The sequence below is a fragment of the Phascolarctos cinereus genome, unplaced genomic scaffold, assembly GCF_003287225.1.
Source record: "Phascolarctos cinereus isolate Bilbo 61053 unplaced genomic scaffold, phaCin_HiC Scaffold_726;HRSCAF=1367, whole genome shotgun sequence".
Taxonomy (NCBI): Eukaryota; Metazoa; Chordata; class Mammalia; order Diprotodontia; family Phascolarctidae; genus Phascolarctos; species Phascolarctos cinereus.
Genome location: NW_027556098.1, coordinates 19,484,301 through 19,508,173, shown reverse-complemented (window position 1 = coordinate 19,508,173; position 23,873 = coordinate 19,484,301). Strand labels below are relative to the sequence as shown.

The 23,873-nt window shown below is 34.0% G+C and overlaps 1 pseudogene; it reads right to left on the bottom strand.

The window, feature by feature from the left end:
* Window positions 1-4,958: 4,958 nt before the first annotated feature.
* On the bottom strand, window positions 4,959-5,428 carry LOC110200982 (NADH dehydrogenase [ubiquinone] 1 alpha subcomplex subunit 13 pseudogene; annotated as a pseudogene).
* Between the last annotated feature and the right edge of the window lie 18,445 nt (window positions 5,429-23,873).

Here is a 23,873-nt window from a genome sequence, read left to right as displayed (position 1 = left end):
CAGAATATATAAGATGTTGTTGTGTGCAAACCACCGAAGACATTTCCCTTTTCTTGGCATACTAAGATCCTTCTTCTGACACTTACTAGCTATGTGACCTACATCAAGTCACTTAGTGTCTCTCACTCTTAGTTTCCTCATATGTAAAGTGGAAAAAAATAATACCTGTAATAATCACTTCACAGAGTTGTAAAGATCCAGTGAGATAACATATCTAAACAACTTTACAAAACTTGAAGTTAAACAAAATATTAACAATTGCTTTACTTTTTTTTTAAGGCAATTGAGGTTAAGTGACTTGCTCAGGGTCACACAGCTACTAAGTGTCAAGTGTTTGGTCTGAGGCCAGATTTAAACTCAGGTCCTCCTGACTTCAGGGCTGGTGCTTTATCCACTACACCATCCAGCTGTCCCAAAAATTGCTTTTCATATTAAAACCATTTCTAATTTATGTTTGACTGCATTCATCTTTGACATCTGAAAATTTCTCCTTTGAGAATCAATTATTTTTCAGTCATCAGTTATTCTTTGGAAATCTGGGTAAAAAATATGATCCTGGAGTTTATAGATAAAATAGTCTATTTGATTTAACCCCTTCATTTTTAGATAAAGAAACTACAGTCTAGAGAGGATAAGTGCCTAAGGTCACAAAGGTCTTACCACATGTGACCCTGAAATCTCATAAAATGTCCCATTCCAAATCTACTGTTCCTACATTAGATTCATATTGCCTCTTAAAGGAATTCCTCAGAATCTTATATTTTACTTTTAATTCAACTTCTATAAAATTTTCTTTATATGTGCATCTGTGTACATGTATATACACATAGATATGTGTCTGTATACATATACATACTTATGTAAACAACTCTGAAACCATAGCCAAGAATTTGGGGAAAGGTTAAAATACCATTACATCATTGTTTACTTTTTTGTGGTAGGAATTTGGCAGATTTCCCTTAGCTAAAATGTAAAACTCACAACTGCTAATGCAGCTTATTTTGAGTGTAAAATGATTTAGTTTAAAGGGTAAACTTTATCCATTCTCTAAATAAGATGAGATAGACAGTTTATGTGAGTTAATTCAAGAAAAACTTTTTTTGTATTACTTTATAAACACATTTAGGTTTAACATTAAGAAAATCCTAACAATAAGATCTAGTAGGGTGTGAAATTGTATCCTAAGGGTTGTTGACAATTGTCCTTCAGTGGGGTCATTTACAGCTTTATTGGACCAACCTTAGTATATATTACACCAGGAGAACAATGGTCCCTTAAGAGTCTAATAGGCATTTACTCTTTTTAATTGCTGAGTTGCCCTTTCCAAAGTAATTTATTTTATCATAGCTAGGGCAAATAACAGTACTTTAAAAGAAAAAAAAATTGAAAAATATGTAGGAACTTTTTTTTGTAATTATGTAAGAGCAAACTGTGAATTCATACCCACAGTCCAACCCGTTGTGTCTAAAATCTTTACTGATTCCAGTTTACTACCTTGAGGATAAGTTGAGTTCTGTGGCTATTGGTCTTATTAATTAATGCTACTACATAGCAGATTTGCTAGGTTTTTTTTTTCTTAAGTTGCATGCCCAATTCATTCATATGTTCTTTCTCTTTTTTACTTTTTTAAGTCATTAGAGATATTTATTCTCCTCTATGTACTGTTTTGGCTCCACACCCCAAATTTTGAAATATTGTCTCAATGTTGTCATTCTTTTTAATGAAATCATCTTTTTCTTTTTTTACTGAGATTTGCTCTTTGACCTTCTCATTCTTCAGGATTATATTATTTAGTTTCCAATTAATTCTTAATCTACTTCCATGACCTTTTGTTATATTTAATATTATTGCATTATGGATGAAAATGATATATTAAATACTTCTTCTTTTCTGCATTTGGTTGTGCAGTTTTTATTCCCTAGTGCATGGTAATTTTTGTGAAATCTCCATATATAACTGAGAAAAAGGTATACTTCTTTGTATTTCCATTCAGTTTTCTCCACAGATCTATTTTATGTAATATGTCTAAAATTCTATTCATTTCTTTAATTTCTTTATTGTTTATTTCATTATTAGATTTATCTACCTCTGAGAGAGAAAAGTTGAGGTCCCCATTAGTGTAATTTTGTTGTCTATTTTACCCCTGTAATTTGTTTAACTTTTCCTTAAAAATCTGGATATGTTGTAATGTGATATATATACATATACACAACATACACATATATACATGTATGTATACATATAGGTATGTGTGATGTATGTATTTGTATATGCATACATGTAAATGACTATATCTTATAAATGCATATATATGTATATATGTGTGTGTGTGTGTGTGTATATAAATATATGTAAAACATATGTATATATCTATATTTAGTTTTCCTTCTTTGAACCAATTAAGATGTGAATGAGATTCAATGGTTGCCCATTCTACCACCTTTTCCCCCTCCGCTATGAAAGATCTTCCTGTCATGAATCTTTTATGTGACATAATTTTCTCCATTCTTCATGTCCCTTCTCTTTTCCCCCAGGTCCTTTTTTTTTCTTGCCTATCATTCCTTTTTTTTTACACCATCTCACCATAATTTGTTCACTTATGCACCCTCTTTCTCTGTATAATCCTTCTAAATGTTTTAATAAATGCAAAGCTTTTAGAGGGCTAAGCATTATTTAGAAGACAGAATTATTGAGTCCCTTATGATTTCTCTTTCTTGTTTACTCTTTTTGTGCTTCTCTTCAACATTATATTTTAACATCAAATTTTCTATTCAGCCCTGGCTTTTTCATTAGGAATGTTTGAAAGTCATCCATTTCATTGAAAATCCATTTTTTTTTCCTCCCTAGAATGAGTATACTCAGTTTTGATTGGTAGTTATTTTTGATGGAAATCCTAGCTTTGGCTCCAGCAATGTCATATTCCAAGTCTTCTGCTCCTTTATGTTGGTAGCTGTTAAATCTTGTGTGATTCTGACTGTGGCAGTGTCTTATTCAAATTATTTCTTTCTTGCTCTTTGCAATATTTTCTCTCTAACCTGGGAGCTTGGAAATTTGACTTTGATACTCTTGGGAATTTCATTTTTGAGATCTCTTTCAGGTGGTGATTGGTGGATTTTTTTTTAATTTATATTTTATACTCTAGTTCTTGAATTTTGGGGCAGTTTTTATTTCCTTTGTGAGATATTTCACAAAATCTTATATCTTGTTTTATTCCTTTGATTTTGTTTGTTTCTTGATGTCTCCTGGAGCAATTCACTTTCATTTACTTAATTTTAATATTTAATGAATTATTTTTCTTCATTGAACATTTGCTTCTCTTTTTCCATTTGACTAATTCTATTTTTAAGGATTTATTTTAATTAGTAAATGTTGTATTTTTTCTCCCATTGAGCCAAAAGAGTTTTTAGAGATTTTATTTTCCTCAGTATTTTTTGTGCTTCATTTATCAAGCTGATGATTTTTTTTATAATTATCTCTCTTTGTTGTAATTTCTTTATAAAATTTTGCCTGTACTACTCTGTTTTTATAAATACACTTTTTGGCTTTTCCAATAACTCTTATTGTGCTTGTGTCGAATTCACTTTTTTTTCCCCTTTGAGGTTTTGCTTGTGTCTATTTTGACTTCATTATCTTCTTATGAGTTTCCATCTTGATCTTCCCTGTCTCAATAATAGCTTTTTCTATGGCTGGTTCTTTTTGTTGTTTTTGTTTGTACATTTATACACTTTTCTTGATTTGGAACTTTATGTTTTTGTTGGCCTCTGGTACAAGTGTGGAAAGTCTAGGAGCTTTGTCTCCAGCTTCAGGGTTTTTTGCACTGCTGTTTTGGGGGATAATTCTGGGTGACTGGAAGTTTTCAATGCTTTTTAAGTGGTGTGATCTGATTAGGGGTGTTTTCTTGGTGTGTGGTGCGCTCTGGTTCTTTTCCAAGAATGGCCTCTGATGCCTTGGAAATATAATCAGTACTGTTCCTTAAGAACCTTCCTCTAATGTGATGAAAACAATATTGTTCATATGGCTCCATGATCCCTTGGGGCCTGAAGTGATATTCCCCTCAGGAATTCCTCTTCTGAAAGTGCTCTTCTCCATCCTTAAACTATTACCCAGAAATGGGTATAGGCATCTCATGGGGGTGAGGGGGGAGGAATATCTGACCTGGAAAATTAAAAAAAGATAATTTAAAAATATTTGGTCTCCCTGAAAGCCAGGATAAAAAAGAAAGACCCTAGACATCATATTTCAAAAATTTATCAAGAAAAACTGCCCCAGCATTCTAGAACTAGAGTACGAAATACAAATTGAAAGAAGCCACTAATCATTTGATCCAGTGTCCAACATTACACAGAGGCTCTCTGTAATCTCTCTCTGAACACTTGCCAGGTCTCCTTACCAGCTCTGTTTCGGTAGTTCATGAAGCTACTACTATTTTTGTCTACACCATCTAGTCACTCCACCAGGATTTCATCCATGTGGACTCCATGCCAGTCTCTTTATCCTGTAATCTCTCTTTCCAAATTCCTATGTTGCTTTGGGGTGGAAGAATATCTCATTCTGATCTTTTGTTGGCTCTGTCATTCCAGAATTCTATTTGAGGAATTATTTTAAAGTTGTTTATTGGGTGATATTGGGAGAGCTCAGCTTTTTCTATTCTATGACCTTGGCTTTTCCTCTAGAAGTGAAATAACATATTCTTAAAATTAATGAAGGTCAAAATGCAACCAAAAATTACATAGCAATGGGTTGCAATTTGTTTCGCAATTCCCCAATTGGTGAACATCTATTTTATTTTCAGTACTTTATTTCCATAAATTGAAGTATCTTTCACCACTTAGATGATTCCTCCCAACTATATTCTGAATAAGTATAGACTTGACTAGTGATTGATGGTGGTTGCCACCCTTTTTTTTTCTAAGTGGACCTTTAATCTCTCCGAGGGAAGGACAGACTTTGGTGCACCTTTATGTGTACCACATGAAGCCGTAGTTAGCGTGGACCCACTCCTCATTGGTCCCAAGACTGTACAGCTCACCCAAGTTTGGAGGCCCTATGAGGTAGTATGGAAGACAGACTCATTCATCTACCAGCCAGGAACATCTTTCATGATTATAGCCTCCTCCTCCTGATTCTCTCTCAACATATTCAGCTTACTCTGATCCTCTTCTGCCTGCAAGAGTGGCATCAATGCAATTCGGGCTTCCAAGTCTTCAACCATCAAACGTCTTCATTCTTGGTTTCACTTTATCATGCCCCAGTGGCCAAACAGCAGAGTCCCAATGCCACTGGCAAACATGCTATAGCCCAATATTCCCCGATGGGGGAGGTTCCATTTGTAATAGATGGGACTGTAGCCCCGTGGTGGGGGCATGTCCTGTTTCACTTTGGATGCTACCACCTTGCCAGCCCAAGACACTTCTGACACAGTTGCCATTGTTTATAAAAACAAACATAAAGCAAGTTATGGTTAACTCACAATCTTCCATCTCCTAAAGACTTAAGAGCAGAAAGTGTCATGTTCCTTTAAGCATAAAGGAGGAAAAGAAAGGCAGGATTAATATCATGGCCATCAACACCATTATAAGCACTACATCTTCAGTCCTGATATACCTTGGGCCAGGTTGGATCAATCTGCCCTATCATAAGAGTCCTGGCCCCTTTCTTTTTGGAAAATACATTTTTTTCTGATTATTTCTTTTTTTTTTCTCCATATGGTTTCTTATATTTTCTCTTTTTCTACTTCATTTTTGATTTCTATACCTTCCAACTTCATCTGTCTCATGCTTATATTCATAAGAATGGGTATTCCTTTTCAAGTTTGCCTCCAGAACTCAATCAATTGATGTAAATGCCACTGTGACTTTTGACTTATTATTCTTTACCTGATCAAAATGCACTCTCTCATTCAAAAGTGTAACTTGTATCTCATGAAGGTCATGACCATGATATATTTCTTACTAAACATTCTTTAAACTGATTTTAACCCTGACTGCTTATATCTGCTTAATGAGACTACTGCTCAGATGATAGATTAACATGGGTTAACTCCTTTAAAGAGCCATTATAATTCTGGTTGCTATATTTTCTATTTTCCATTTACCAATTTGTGTTAGTTTAGGATTCAGTTAATATAACACCTTTTTGTCTGGATTTTTTTTTCCTTCTGTGATTAGGTCAGGGCTTTTAAGCTGCATGGTATATTTAAGGTGTATCTTAGAATATTTAAGGGAATTTGGCAGACCTTTTTCCATTTTTCATCTTTTTGTTATCCTTCCTACACTTTAATCCACAAATGTTATTGGGATAATATAAATGAGTCTCTTACCAACCATTATGTAATTTTTTAAATTTTATTTATATATATATATATATATATATATATATATATATATATATATATATATATATATATATATATATACAGCTTATTCTACCAATTAAATCTTATTTTCTGTAGTTGATATTAGTGTGAAAGAAAAAAAACGAAAATACTCCAAGGAAAACAAAGAAAGTTAAAACCAAATGTATTCTTTAATCTTCATTCAGACTCCAACAATTCTTTCGCTGGAGATGGATAGCATTTTTTCATGATAAATCCTCTCAAACTGTCTTGGATCATTATTGCTAAGAATAGTTAGGTCATTAACAGTTGATCATAGTATTATTTTGCTGTTGCTGGTCAATATGTCACCCCTAATTATCATGTAACTTATGATGGGCTCTCGCTATAGCACTGTATCTGTTTTCATTATCACTAGATCCATGGATGAAATAAAAAAAAAAACCTCTCCTTTTTTGGTAATTCATTTATTACACCCTGATTCAAGTCTTCCTTCCCAGGTTCATTGCTCATTTTTTCCCTCTATATGGGAAAGACAAATTTACCTACGTTCTGTTCTTCATAGGAGACATTTCATCTCTGTCTTTGTCTTAATACTCTGCAAACCTCTGCCTGAGATTTTCTCCCTCTCTGTTCCATCTCTTGGAATCCCTAGATGCCTTCAAGGCTCATCTTAAATTGCTACATTCTCATGTGATTTTTTTTAAAACAGACCCTCTAGTTTTCTCTTTCCAATTTTTTAAATGTACTTTATGTGGTTAGATAAAGTATAAACTCCTTAAGGCCAGGGACTGCTGCATTTTGTTTTATGATGCTCACACCTAGCACAGCTCCTGGTATGGAGTAGATGTTTAATAAATGTTTACTGATTAGTTAGTTACTCAGTCACATGGAAAGCAGAAAATCAAAATAAAAAGGAACAAATATCAAAAATAAACAAGCCCTGGAAAGGAGATCTAAATATAAGCAAATAGTTTCAACAAAGGATTTTTACAGTGTAAAGAATCCTTTATGAACATATAAATGTAATATGGCTTTTGAGAACATCTCACTATCTTTTCAGGATCATCATCTTAGCTTTTGCCACACTTGGTTCAGTAGAGGAAAAGATCTAATTGCTGCCAACAAGTGAAAACTGTTGATGACACTTCATTCTAAGGTAGCAAATGCAATTGTTCAGATGTCTGTATTTGTGGCTGGAAGAGCCATAATCTAATTACTGTCGCCAGGAAGGCTTTGAGATTTAAATCATTCTCTTTTGCCTTCTCATCTGGTTTCAAGACATCATCTGTGCTTAGTTCTTTAAAGCTGTGGCTGCAGGCTGACAGGTTTGTTGTCATTTTCCTTTTTTTCCTGTTCATGAACAGAATCATTTCCTTTCTTCCTCTCTTTCTTCTTTCTTTCAATACAGTTTGTCTTCCCTAATTTACGTGCTTCACTTAATATAGTAATTTATCTTGGAGTTCTGTAATTAAGGCAGAATATAATAATCAGGTTCTCTCTGCAATAATTGGATTCTGCTACATGTAGGGACTGAAAGGACAAAACAAAAGGAATAAAGGCAAAGACTCTAATGAGATTTCCCTAAAGAGGAAGCCCTTCCTGACGGAATAAAATGTATTCCCTATGTAAGTAATAAATTCTTGGAAAATCAGTGAATTTGAGACTGTCCTGGGGAGAAAAGGAATATGAACATTTCATTTGGAGCAGTGTCAGGAACTATTTAACACATTTGAATTTTTTTAAATTTTTTAATATTTTATTTAATAAATGGCTAGGGCATTAGTATGCAGCATACATGGGGATATTATTGTGTGACAGACATTAACATTACACTGACTCAGAATTCTAATAGGCCTTGAACACTTCCAAGTCAACATTATATCTAAGCTAACACAAGTAATTTCCTTGGAAAGAGATAACTTTTTTCTAATATTTGGGAATTAAGAATATATTTAAAAATATGAGGATATCAAAAACAAATTCCCTTAGATCAATACTACTAATACATGTATAAGGTAGGATTTGAGCTCAAATTTACTAACTCCAACTTCAACATTGTCTTCAATGAACTACCTAGCAAACTTGACCAATTTGAAACTATCAATGATGTACATAGATGTATTAGTTTACTTCTACTTGTTTCTATACCGTTCAAAGTTTGAAATTCTAATTTATGCCAAGTTAAATGAATAAGTATCTGTTAAACACATCCTACATGCAAGGCACTGTGCTAATCACTCCACATACAATGTTATGGGAAAAACAAAACAAAACAAAACAAAATCTGTCTTTTCTAGGACCTTTGATTTTCCAAGATGCAAGCTATCTCTCCTTATTTTAGTGTTTTGGTTTTTTTTGAAATTATATACTTACATATTTTCATACTACTTATTAATTATATATACATATTCATTATATATTTCCATACCGATAACATAGAAACTGAATTTAAGTACTTTCTTTGTTTTGCTTCCTCAGGACTGTTATACCCATGGTCATATACAATTAGAAGGATTACATAATTATATGAATTAGAGCTGGAAAGGACCTTAGAGATCATTTAAAACAGAACTGCACAACATGCAGCCCATGGGATGCTTATTACCCACCAAACGATTTCTGCCAGCTGTCATGTGACCCTCAGCAACCAACCTGTCAGTCTGTCTCTATTCCAACCTGTCAGAGATCAGAAGAAGTTTAGCATATTTAAATTTTGGCCCTCACCTACCGCCAAATTGTGCAGGTCCGATTTAAAACAATACCCTCATTAAAAGAAAAATGAAGCCCAGAGAGGTTGTGACTCTTCTAAGAGAGTAGCCCAGTTTGAATCCATGCTCTCTGACTCTAAATCTAGTACTTAGCAGAATAAAATTTGGTATTCCATTTTTCAAAAGAAATTATGAAATTGAAATTCTGTTTGTATCTTAAAAATGAACGTTTAGTTTGCATTTAAAGAAATATAAAGTAAGTAGATTAAGCTTCATAAGTTTCTTTGCAATTTGCTTATATAAGCATAAAGACTAGTACTATTAGTGCTGAAAATTGCTTTGTGTTCCTTCTTGTCACTAAGTACAAGCATTAATCAATCCAATTTAAGCATTTATAATTTCCATTATCAGAGACTACTTTATTATAATAATTAAATTTATAATCAAATGTACCAATGGGAAAGGAGTAAAAGCAGCTAAGCTATAACTTTGACTGACAATTTTTAATAAGGAACAAAAAATGAAATAAAAATGACACCAAAAATTGAAAATGCCAAAAGTGTGCATAGGCACCCCTAAACAACTTTTGTCTTTGAAGTTAATTTGTGAATTTAACTTCTTCCTCTTTTACAGCATCTACCTTTTAAAAAGAATGCTGATGAAATTTGGTTAAAACTGTCATCAAGAACAACCTTAAAGGGGAAAAGAAACAATGACCTGTGGGAAAGAAGATATGGGAAATCCCAAATGCCTTGTCTTTTTCTTAAAAAAAATTTATTTATTTTTAGTTTTCAATATTTACTCCCGCAAGATTTTGAGTTCCAAATTTTCACCCCATCTCAACCTTCCCTCCACCCCAACATGGCATGTACTCTGAATATCCCTACGCCTAGTCTGTCTTCTCTTCTACCTCTCCCACCCTGTCTATTTTCCTGCAGGGCAAGATAGACTTCTGTACCCCATATCCTGTATTTCTTATTTCCCAGTAGCAAGTGAAAACTTTTTTAAAACATATCTTTCTAAAACTTTAGGTTTCAAATTTTCTCCCTTCCTCCCTCCCCACCCACCCTCATTGAAAAGGCAAGCAACTCAATATAGGTTTTACATGTGCAGTTATGAAAAACACTTCCATAGTAGACATGTTGTGAAAAACTCTGTTACCCTCAATCCTGTCCTGCCCTGCCATTTATTCTATTCTTTCTTTTGACCCTGTTCCTCCTCAGAAGTATTTGCGTCTGATTACCCCCTTTCCCAATCTGCCCTCCTCTCTATCATCCCCCTGCTCTCTTGCCCCTTTCTCCCCCTTTTTTCCTTAGGGTAAGGGAGATTTCCATACCCAATTGACTGTGAAACCCAAACCCTATGAGAATAAGAATCACTCATTCCCTCTCACCTTCCCCCACTTCCACTCCCCTGTAAGAGACTTTTCTTTTCCATTATTTTTGTGAGATAATTTACCCCATTCTACCTCTCCCCTTCTTCTTCTCTGAGTATAATCCTCTCTCATCCCTTAATTTTATTCTCCAGATATCATACCTTAATCTTCAACTCACCCTGTGACTTCTATCTACCTATCTATCTATCTACATGCATACAATTTTTTCCCTCCAATTAGCTTAACACTGACAAAGGTCTCATGAATTATAAATGTCATCTTTCTATGCAGGAATGTAAAGAATTCAACCTTAATAAGTCTCTTATGATTTCTCTTTCCTGTTTACCTCTTCATGTTCCACTTTAGTCTTGCATTTCAAAGTCAAATTTTCTACTCAGCTCTCGTCTTTTCATCAAGAATGCTTGAAAGTCCTCTATTTCACTGAATGACCATGTTTTCTCTTGAAGGACTATACTCAGTTTTGCTGAGTAGGTGATTCTTGGTTGTAATCCTCTGTAACATTATATTCCACGCCCTGCGGTCCTTTAATGTTGAAGCTACTAAATCTTGTGTTATCCTGATTGTGTTTTCATAGTACTTGAATTGTTTCTTTCTGGCAGCTTGTAATGTTTTCTCCTTGACTTTGGAACTATGGAATTTGGCTACAATATTCCTAGGAGTTTTCATTTGGGGGTCTCTTTCAGGAGGAGATTGGTGGATTCTTTCAATTTCTCTTTTGCCCTCTGATTCTACTATATCAGGGCAGTTTTCCTTGATAATTTCTTGAAAAATGATGTCTAGGCTCTTTTTTTGATCATGGCTTTCAGATAGTCCAATAATTTTTAAATTCTCTCTCCTGAATCAATTTTCCAGGTCAGTTGCTTTTCCAATGAGATATTTCACATTGCCTTCTATTTTTCCATTCTTTTTGATTTGTTTTGCAATGTCTTCATTTCTCATAAAGTCACTAGCTTCCAATTGCTGTATTCTAATTTTTAAGGAAGTATTTTCTTCAGAAGTCTTTTGGACTTCCTTTTCCATGTGACTGATTTTGCATTTTAGAGCATTATTCTCCTCATTGGCTTTTTGGACTTCTTTTGCCATTTGGGTTAGGCTATTTTTTAAGATGTTATTTTCTTCAGTATTTTTTGGGGTCTACTTTAGCAAGCTGTTGACTTGTTTTTCATGATTTTCTTGAATCACTCTCATTTCTCTTCCCAGTTTTTCCTCTACTTCTCTTGCTTGCTTCTCCAAATCCCTTTTGAGCTCTTCCAAGGCCTGAGACTGATTCATGATGTAGGAGCATGATTTCCCCACAAAATTTTAGTCCATAGGATTCTATCTTTTGTCCCTCTGACCCCCCCCAGACATGTTTTCTCCAAATTTTGGGAACATATCAGACCATGCCTGACTTTGTTGTCTTCTTCTGGTTGCATGTTTTCATCTTCTCTGTCACCAAAGTAAGATAATATAGTCTGACTCTTTTTGTGCTTCTTGCTTATGATCCCAGCCAATTACTTGAGTTTTAAACTCTTTGTTAAGGTAAGAGTCTACTTCCAATGCAGATAATGTACTGTTCCATGCATCAGGGGTTTATACAGCTGTTTTCAGAGATACTTGCAGGGCCCTGTACATTTTCAGTTCTTGCAAGTTGTTATGATAAGGGGAGAGGTGTTAAGTCTTTTCTTGGCCTGTTAGTGACCACAAGCACTCCTTTCTGTCCTGTAACTGTGAGGAGGGTTCCCTCTCCAAAGCCAGTACAAGTTCCACTATGCCAGCGCTCTTCCTCACCCCAGGACCACTGCCCATAATTGTGACCCAGATCCAAGCAGGGGCAAAGAAAGAGATTCCTGCCTCAACACTGGCAAAGAGATCCCTGCAATCCCCCTCTGATCAGCCACTTGATTCCCCCTCAGTCTCTGTGCCAGGAAGCTCAGGAGGCAGCCACCACCCTCGGGTTCACACTCTGTGCTCTCAGGGAAATGGAGCTGTGACCCAGCATTCCTCTCTCAGCACTGCAGAAACAGACTTTTCCCACTGACCTTCTCAGTTGTCTTTGGTATTCATGGGTGAAAAGTCTGGAAACCTCCACAGTTGCCTGTGATTCAGCCCTCTGAGGCCTCCTCCAGGTTCTCTGCTTCCTGCACGCCCATGCCACACTGTGCTCCTCTGCCCACCCAGCACCATATACCTTTCTGGTCAACCATCCAGGTTGTCTTGGGCTGGAAATTTGTTTCACTTTATATTTTTGTGGGTTCTGCTGCTTTAGAATTTGTTTAGAGCCATTTTTACAGGTATTTGGAGGAGTTTGGGGGACAGCTCAAGCAAGTAACTATTTTCACTCTACCATCTTGGCTCTGCCTCCCTCTATTTTTCTTTAAGGCTTTGCTTATAGGTGTTTAGGAGTCATTTTATTCTAAGCTTATTTCTTGTTTGTCCCAATTACCATAATAGCTTTTTACATTGAAATATTTTTGTGTGTTTATTCCTCTTTCTTGCCTTACTTCAGAAATAATAATTTTGCATTAAGTCAAGGGTTAGCATACTTATGTCTGACCCTTGCTTGAATTTATTTTGTATGCTCTTGGAGTCTGCTGTTGTTTTCTCAGGATCTTAAGTATTGTGTTCAAGAATCTCAAAGGCTGATCGAGCTAGGAAACTACAGATTTTCAGCATACCTATAGCTGCCTAATCCAGGGGCAAAGCAAATTGTGATTCTCCTTATCTAAAGTTTAAAATGTGATCCTCCTAATTTGGCACTGGACAGCATAATTGTGAACTTGCCCCTAGTTTTAGTTCCAACCTACTGTGACTTTCCCTGGCAGCTTAAGCTAGCCAGAAGGTACAGCAAGTTCAGAGAGACCAAAATGCAATTTGCCCAAGGACATCCCTTCCTCTAGTCTTCTATCCTTAGACAAAGACTCCTTCTTCATTCAACATTATATGTAGGGCTCAGTTCTGGAGTAAGAGTGATGGAGATGTCTCAAACCTATCAATGAATTAAAGGGATGTCTTCCCCAAACATACAAAAACTCCCCATGGTAGAATGGGCTGATGAGAACATTTTTTCCTTGTCATGAAGGCAGCTGAAGAAAGCACTGTGAAGTGCTTACAGTGTGCAGTCAGATTTCAAAGATGTCAAGGTCATCTATTGCATCTTAGGCTATCATCAGGTGTCTTGACTTTTGTTTTTCTCCTGAATTTCAGTAAGTGTAAAAGATGGTGATCTTGATTACTTTGTGTTATTCTGTCTCACTTTAATCTAATTCATTCAAAAGTCAAGACATCATCCTGTAATGTTGCTGGTCCTCTTTGAAAGTGGAAGATGACCAGCATGATACCAGCAAGTTATCACAAGTGACAGGAGAGACTCATTGAATGCCCAGCGATGGCAAGGGGAATTTGTGAAATGCAAAGTTCTATATGAAGAAAAGCAAGAGTGAAAAACTCCCTTGAGAAAACTCCAAAGTCAAAATAAAGCCACAGGGAAGTGATTTTAGAAGCCCTAGAGAGCTTTAGTGCTTTGCAACATGGGGGTATCCAGGCCAATGCCACCAAACTTGTTCTTCCAGTCCCTAGATTAGGACAGTATGGACTGGGGCTCAGAGTTCCCTAACATTTTTTTAAATTCTAGGGATGTTATGAAATTTAGCTCCTAGAACAACTTCTAGGAGTTGAAAAAATACCATAGAAGACCAAAGGGAGATTAAGCTCAGCAAAAGTTAAGCAGAGGGTGGAACTTGACTCCGGCATAAAGTTTAGGAGGTAAAGCTGAAGAAAGATGTCAAAAATTAAGTATACCTTTCATTAAAAATATTGAAAAATCTAACTCCACAATTACTCCAAGCTGAGATTCAAAGGAAAAATAAATAAAAATAGTTACATGTGTACATTTTTTACATATTTAGAATAATAAAGAAAAAAACTAAAAATAGATTGATAGATCATTCTGATAACAATGATAGATAAATAGATGATAGATAGATAGATAGATAGATAGATAGATAGATAGATAGATAGATAGATGATAGTTAAAACATTTTTAGGAAAGAATTTGGAACAGAAAAAATTAGTTGAGAACAAAAGTATTAAATGTTATTCGAGAAATAGAATCACTCAAAACTAGAATAAATCAAGCAGAAATCCATGACTTTGTGAGACAGTAAGAAATATTAGGGTAATTTAAAGGATTGAAAAATTAAAAGAAAAATAAAAGGCACTTGATGTCAAAGAGGGATAAATCAAGGGTCATTAGAATCCTTGAAATTTACAAAAGTAATGAAATCAACAAAGAAGCAAAAAAAAAAATAGAGCCTGAAAAATGCTTTTCATGAAATTAAAAATTACAGTGTCACAATCTATTAGAACCAAAAAGCAAAGTAAAAATTGAATAAAAACACTGATCACCACCTAAAAGCAAAGGATCCAGAAATATGAAAAATGGCAAAAAGCCAGAGCTCCTCTGTCAGAGCAAAAGAAAAGAAAATACTACAATTATTTAGGAAAGAGGACAAAAGCCAAAGAACTATACGAAGGATCACACAAGATCTGGAAGTTTCTTTTAAAATGAGAGAGGGGCAGCTAGGTGGAGCAGTAGATAGAACACTGGCCTGGGGTCAGGAGGACCTGAGTTCAAATCTGACCTCAGTCACACAACACTCACTTAGCTGTATGACTCTAGGCAAACTACTTAACCCCAATTGCCTTACCAAAAAAAAAGAAAAAGAAAAACAATATTCAAAATGAGAAAAACAATATAAATTTGGAACCAAGAATATTTTACTCTACAAAGCTAAAGCTAAATAACCCTATAGGGTAGACACAAATGTACGGCCATACATACACACACACACACACACACACACACACACACAGTTGTAAACAAATGAAATGCAGAAATTTAGAGGAATAGAGAACTTTCAAGGAAATGACCATAACTCAGTGAGTACTTTGAAATGTAAACATAGGATCCCAGAGAAACCTACAAAGCTACATTTCTTTGAGCATCTGGGAAGAACTCCATCAGGTATGTTAATATTGTAATGTATTCAAAACTAAAGGAAGGTTTTAAGTGGTCCTGGTGATGGAATGTTGTGTTATTGTTTTTGTTGTTGTTTCCTTTGGGTGTTGAAGAAGAGAAATAAAAAGCAAATTAGATTGAAAAATAGTATAAAAATGAAGAAAGGATGGAACTTACTAGTGCACGAACACATATAAATATGAAAGAAGGAATGAGAGAAACATAAGATGACTCTCATAGTTATCTGAAATACAAAGGAGTGTTGAACACGCACAGAGTTTGGCATTGAAGTACTTCCAGGTCTATAGGCAGAAAAATGGTGTTGCAGATTGGTGGGATCAGAGAAGGCTGGTTAAAGAAAGATAATAATTTTAGAGAAGGGATAATCACAATCAAATCAAACTTCCTGATGCTGCACAAGATACTAAAGGGGAATAAAAATAAAAATAAATAAAATCTAAGAGCATATATTAGATTATATCATTTTAATAAAATATATATTTCATTGTTGCATTTTTAGTTGATGATCATATGATATATTAACTGCTACCTTTTTATGGTCATGATTTTCCCTGATGTTCTTCTTGTCTACTTCCCTGAGAGCTATCTCATATAACAAATTGTAATTTTTTGTGTGTTTTATTTCTTTTTAAATAAATTATGATTTTAAAGAAAATGAAAACCAATAAAAAGATAAATAAATTCAACATAACTGATTAATTCATTTAAAATGTTCTAAATATGTGAAATATGTGAAACTTGTGCACTTATAATCTTTGCAAAGAAGTAGACAGTGAGTGACTTCTCTTATGTTTTCATTTAAACGATCATTGTTCTTTATAATTTTGCAACATTAACTTTTTATTGTTCTTTCAATCACATAGTTATAGTTACTACATATTATATATAACTTTCTTGGTTTTTCTTATGTTACTTTATATAAATTCATGTAGCTCTTTCTGTGCTTCTCTGAATGCATATTATATGAATTTTGACACTTTGTTTACTCATTTCTTAATGATCCTTAACTTTGTTTCAATTCTTTCCTATCATTAAAAAAAAAAAGTTGTGGCTCAGATTCCTTAAGAACCTAGCCAATAGCTCACAAACTTTCAGATTCCTTAAGAATCTGGCCAATATGGCAGAATGTTAAGAAACCTTATCTGGCTGAAAGAAGGGTTGGGTTGAAATCATTCAGGCAGGTCCTGTATATCATGATTTTGGTATCCCAGCACCCCTAAATCCCTAAACCTCAATATGTGGTTCTCTGCTAACCAGGAAGAACTGCCTAATTCCCAGCTCTTTGCCAGCCAAGACTGGGAGGTGAACAGGAAAACATGGCAGTAAAGCTTGAGGCCATGAAGAAGCTGCATCAACAACTAGTCAGCTTGAGCCTTAACCTCCTGGACCAAGGAAATATTATAGACAGCTTCATTGGCTTTTAGGAAAAGAGCCAGTCTAACCCACGGGTCCAGAGGAGGGCCCATCACCATTCCTTGCAGGCATCTCAAAACATAAGATTCAGTCTGAAACAACTAGTTGTACCCACTACTTCAAGGATTAAGGGAAGCCTAACAAAATGTCTGCTTTCCCTTCCTATGCCTATCCAATAACTGACACTGAAAATATTCTGCTATCTTCTTTACCTAAATGTTTTCAGTACCCTGAATTTTGTCTCAGATTCAAAGAGGTCAGGGATTACATAGACATGAATAAATTTCAAAAAAGTTGCTATAAATATTTTGGAATATAAGAGGATTATTTTCTCATGAGTAATGTGCTTGGTATCGTGTTGAATAAATGGATCTCTGGGAGAAAAGTCATAGACATTTTATTCACTTCATATAATTCCAAATTGCTTTCCAAAATGGTTGCATTGATTCACAGCTCCATCAATAATGTACTAGTGCACCTATGTTTCCACTACTTCTCAAAAATTGACTTCAAATCTTGAAAAACATTTTTGCCAGGTTTTTTTTGGTGTGAGGATAAATCCTGTCAGTATTGCTTTGATTTGTAGTTCTCTTATTATTGATGCTTTGTAGCATTCTTTCAAATGGTTGGTAATAGTTTGCAGATCTTTTAAGGCCTATTTGTTCACATACTTTGATCACTGATGTATTGGGGAAAGGCTTTGGTCTTATAAATATCTATTATATGTGTATTGTGTATATGTATAATTTCTGTGGAATAGATTGATCTAAATGGCCTCTGAAGTTCCTTCCAATTCTGAGAGCCTGTGATTATATATTATACAATAGATAGGATTAAACACATTAATTATTAACCAAAAGTCCAGATCACTTGAAGTTCATTTTTTTGTTGTCCTCTGGTTATATTTGTGAATTTTACCTTTTTCCAAATAAAGAGATAAACAGAAATGATAATATTAATTGCTGACATTATGTGCAAAGTCCACATGGTTCTTTTTCTTTCCAGAAAACCATAGATAGGATTCATATTACAAGTCATGCTTCCATATACCCTGCACTGCGTTGCTCTGGTCCTTATGACTGTATTTCTACAGCTTCAGCTTATTATGCATCAAGCATTTCATTGGCCTAAATCCTTGATATGGGTCCAGCCCTACACACCTGAGTGTGAGGGAACATAGTTTCAATTCTATTAAACTGGATACAAATCAATACCATTTGCTTTTGATTACTATTTTTTGCCAGTGCTAGTTAAAGCATCTAAAAAGCCTCGATGGATCATGAATAGATATACTATTGCTAATGGCAATTATCATGTGCTCATAGGATTTATTGAGTCTATTAATAATAGCTAACCAGGAAGAGTTACAGTGCTTACCAATCACTTTATGAAAACTTATTTCGTGTTCACAAAAACTCTGGAAGGAGACTACTATTATCATACTAATTTTAAAATTGAATAAAAAAAAATCCTGACAAAATCAGAGATTACTTCATCAGGGGACTTTATCATGCTCACACAACTAGCATCACAAATTCAAATTTATGCTTGCCTTATTCCAGGTCAAGCCTTTTATCCATTTTGCTACCTACCAGATGGTTGTCATTTTCATTATTTGTGTTTTTGTTGCTCTTATTGTTGCTGTTTTTCTTGTATGAGGTAGTGTGGAAACAAGCACAAACAGAATGAAGAGACAAAGGTTTCAATTCCTGACTTGCATTACTGTAGTCCTGAGCAATACATGTAATTTCTAGGGTTCTATTTCTGTATCCATTAAATGGGTTAATCATGCTACCTACCCCAAAGTGTTTCTGTGGGTGATAAAATAGGTAAATCATGTAAATATATATATATATATATAGATATATAGATATATATATAGATATCTATCTATCTATCTATCTATCTATCTATATACATACACACACACACACACACACACACACACACACACACATATATATATATATATATATATATATATATATATACATGACTCAAAGTCTTGTATAAATGCAGACAATGATATTACAAATGCTTTTTAGGAACTCAGGTTTCTGAAGAATCTGCACAGTGAGCCATTTTGTTTTGTTTTAATGTGTTACATGGTTACAAATGATCCCATAGCATATTCACTGTATTTATTGATACAATCATGTAATTTTTTTTATTTTTTTTGTTTCTAATATGGTCAATTATTCATATAGTTTCCCTAATATTTAACCAAGCTTTGTATTTCAGGTATAAATTTTCATTGCTCATAATGCATGATTTTTAGTATACATCACTGTAACCTCCTTGTTAATATTATATTAAAATATTTGTGTTTTTATTAGAAAAAATTTGATCTGTATATTTTTTCTGTTTTGTTTTACTTTCTCTAATTTAGAAATCAAAACCATATTTGTGTCATAAAATAAAATTGGTAGGACTACTTATTAACCTACTTTTTCAAATAGTTTAGATAGTAATGAAATTAATTGCTTATGAAATGATTGATAGAATTGACTTGTAAACCCAGCTAGGCACAGGAATTTTTTCTTAGGGAGATAATTTATATCTTATTCAATTTTTTTTTTCTAAAATAGGGATATTTAAATAGTTTGTTTCCTCCTCTGTAACCTGGACATTTTATGCTTTTTTAACTATTCATCCATTTAACTTATGTTGTGAGTTTTGATAGCATATATTTGGGCAACATAATTCCTAATAGCATTAATTTCATCTTTATTGGTGGTGTATTGATCTGTTCTTTTTTTTTCATTTTTGATGCTAGTAATTTGGTTTCCTTCCTATTTTAAAATCAAATAAACCAATGGTTTATTTTATTGTTTTATTTTCATAAAGCCAGCTTCTACTTATATTATTAGGTCAATAGTTTGATTTTTTACTTTCAATGTAATCTCTCCACTGATTTTCAAGATTTTTATTTTGATGTTTTATTGGAGATTTTTATTTTTTTTTAATTTCATGCCCAATTCATTGGTCTGCTTTCTCTCTCTCTCTTACTGAAGTATATATTTAAAAAGAAATTTCCTCTAAATATGGTTTTGGCGGCATACTATAAATTTTGCCATGTTATCTTACATTATTTAGTTTTCAATTAATTTTTAATCTATGCTTCCATGGCCTTGATTAAATGTATTTTTATTACATTGTGATTTGGAAAGGGTGCATTTTTTTCAACTTTTCTGCTTTTGGTTTTGAGTGTTTGATGCCCTAATAAATATATAATCAATTTTTGTGAAGGCGTTATATACAGCTGAGAAAAGGTATACTAATTTTTATTCCCATTTAGTTTTCTGAGGTCTATCATCTATTAGGTCTGTCATATCTTACTCTTCTAAGATTTTATTTATCTCCTTGATTTTTTTATTATTTATTTTATGATTAGGTTTAGTCAGGTCTGAGAGCAGAAAGTTGTGGTCTCCCGTTAGTATGATTTTGCTCTCTATTTCCTCCTTCAAGTCATTCAACTTTTTAAAAAGAATTTGGATGCCATGCTTTTTGGTGCATATATGTTTAGTACTGATAATTTATTGTCTATAGTGCTTTTAACAAGATATAGTTTCCCTTCTTGCACCTTCTAATTAAGTTTATTGTCATTTTTATTTGTCTGAGATCATTAATGTCAATGCTACCTTTTAATATAATTTCAGCTGAAGCATAATAGATTCTGCTCCTGCTCCTTATTTTAACACTATGTGTATCTCTCTATTTCAGGTGTGTTTCCAGGAAAGAAAATATTGTTGGTTTCTGGTTTCTAATCCCTTCTGTCATCTACTTACATTTTATAGCTAAATTCATCCCATTCACATTCATAGTTATGATTACTATGTAATTACCTCCATCTTATTTTATTTCTTTTGTCCTTTTCTCTCTCTCTCTCTCTCTCTCTCTCTCTCTCTCTCTCTCTCTCTCTCTCTCTCTCTCTCTCCCACCTTGTCCGTTTTCTAAGATCTGTTTTGCTTCTCAACACTGCTTTCTTTTTTCTGCCCTACTTTTCATCATCTCCTTCTTTTTTACCCATTTCCTCTCTTACTTCCCTTTTGAATAAGATAGATTTCTATTTCTGAATGAATATGAGCATATAGGTTCCTTCTCTGAATGAATTTAGATTTAAGGTTCAAGTATTGCCCATCGCCGCCTATAATTATACCCTCCGATGTAAAAATCTTTCTTGCTTTATAATTTTTCCCATTCTTCCTCACTCTTCCCTCTTCTCTGGGTGGCATAACTATTTCTTACATATCCATTTTTTATACCATCCCAACATAAACAACTCTCCCTCTTTCTATGTAGACTCTTAACTCTGCTAATAATGATAAACTTCTTAAAAGTTACATTGATCATCTTCCTATATAGAAGGGCAAACCCTTCAAATTTTATTGCGGTTCTTGTGATTTCATTTTTTCATATTTACCTTTTAGGCTTCTATTGAGTCTTGTATTTGAAAGCCAATGCTTAATAGTCTTTTATTTCATTAAACAGTGTTTTTCTCCACCTAATGAATTATTCTCAGTTTTGCTGTGTGGATTATTCTTGGTCGTCATCCCAACTCTTTTGCCTCTTGGAATATCTTTGGGGATTTCTTTGTTTCTGTTTTCACATTTGTGTTTTCTTTTGAGGTTGTGTCTTTCTCTTCTCTGCCACTGTAGTATCTTTTTTTATGTTCAGGTTCTTTTTTTGTCATTTGCTCATTTTTCAAACCTATTTCCTGACTTTGAACATTATGATGGAGTTGAGCTCTGATCTTCTGGGTTATATAGGAGGTTCTGTCCCAAGACTCGGTATTTTTTTTTCTTTTGTGCTGTTCTTTGCAGAGGTAGTTCTAGGAATCTGCAAATTTTCCATGTTTTTAAGATGGTATGATCTGGGGAAAAGTGTGGTCACTGCTCCACTGGTCTCTCTCTGTTTATTCAACACAAATTTCTGTTCCCCTGAAGTTGTAATTCTAGGTTCTCCACCTTGATACTGTAACCAGAGACTCTGTTTCTTTGTAACCAATCACAATGGCTCCTTTCCAAACTGGAACTGTGACCCAGTACTGCATATGGGCAATATGGTTGCTAATCAGTAGCTGCTACACTCAGTGCCAGCAAAAGTCCACCCTAATATTTTTCTGACCAGTTGTGTGATCCTCATACCATCTCTGAGTTGAATGCTTCAGAAGCTGCTGTCCATATGTGTACTCTGGGCTGCTTTCCACCCTGGTGTTACAAATTTCATTTCCTGACCTAAGCTGTTCTATGGTAGGGGAAAAAAATTAACTCATGCTTACCTCTTCTTGGCTCTGCTTCTCCAACATTCAATTTGAGGCATCCTCTTAAGTTGGTTGGTAGGGAATGTTGGGAGTGTTCTGCTTGGTGGCTGCCTCTACTCCACCATCTTGAATCTGTCCTACATCCACATATTAATTGAAACTATTAATGTAAGTGTTGAAATAGCCAACAGAAGGAAAACAGGACAGTAATATTATTTAGTACTTATGAGCTCAGTAAAAGAGGCATCATAACCAAAACACATATCTTTAAGAAATCATTTTAGGGTGAATGATTATTTTAAAGAGTTTTCTGTCATGACTGTAAATGATAGGCTGCATTTCTGTGAGAAAAAATCAATATTTATCTCTCTAATCAGAATGTTTTGGAGATACGTATACATATGTTTAATATCTTACTTCTTTTACATAAATTTCAGTTGTTGACAGCATTGAAAATGAAGCTTTTGATTCTTCTTCAATAACAATTACAGAACTTATCCCTAAATTTTATATGAAGACAAATGTTTCCTGCTTAAGTACTTTCTTAGCACAAATAAAGATATTAGGTAAAGAGTCCTAGGAAGTAAAAAAAAAATGTAGAACTCAGCACAGAAGCATAATGTAATTAACACTGGCTTTGGAGCCCAACAAGCTGAATTCAGATCTTACCTCTGACACTACTGTGAGATCTTGGGTCTGTTTTTTCAACTCTATATGTTTCATTTTTAACATCTATTAAATGAAGGAGTTGTACTGACTCACCACTAATGAAATTTCTAGCTCTGCCTTTTTTATATTATGTAGCTCAAACTTAGTAGTGCGTGCGTATGTTAACAGTGGAAATCTGTCTGCATAGCTAGGATGGAACAGAAATGGCTTTTCAATGCCATAAAGATTGCTGAATATTCATGGGAGAATAAACTTGATTAATTATGAAATAACCAATTCAAAACCAGGAATGAGATGAGTCATCTCTTTATGAGGAATTTGGCTATTTATCCAAATGCTGTGGTGTGGAAGGGGACAAAAGAAGTTCCAGGGTAGAGACTTAGATAGCTAAAACACAAGTGAGATCGCAAAAGTCAATTGGGCATGAAACAAAAAGATGATGAATTTAATATCTTCATTCTACATTTCAGAAAATGATCCTTTTAAAAGAAAACTTCTGTAGTGCTACTAAATTAGAATCTGACTGTTATTTAAAGGGAAAATATCTATTTGCATAGAGAAAAATGTAATTGGATCCTTTGCAGAAGTTTATTGTTAATTACTCTAAAATTTCAACATGTACTTCAATTTCCATTGTTACTAAATAAGGATTATTCCATCAGAGACATTTAGTCCTTTCAACTAATATTCTTTGATTGCTGCAGCTTCTATTCTCATTTTGGGATCTTTTAATGGAACATTGTATTTTGCCATAATTTGGGTTGCATTAGAAATATGTAACTTATTGACCCCAGATGATTAGTTTAAAGTAAAGGCTTGGTTTTAAAATAAAGTAATTTTCTTTAAATGAAATATGAATCACAGTAAAGTTTAAATTGCACTTCAAAGGTTTGATTCAATTTATATTACATAATGTGCTTGGCTTGTCCTAATCAGTGGTACTTAGATCTTAAAACAATGTTGCTTAAATGGAAAAAAAATGTTTTATATCATTACCTTTATCTTATACTTTACAGCACTTTACAGTTGTGTTTTATACTTTATGGCACTTTTGTCAATCGTGAGCT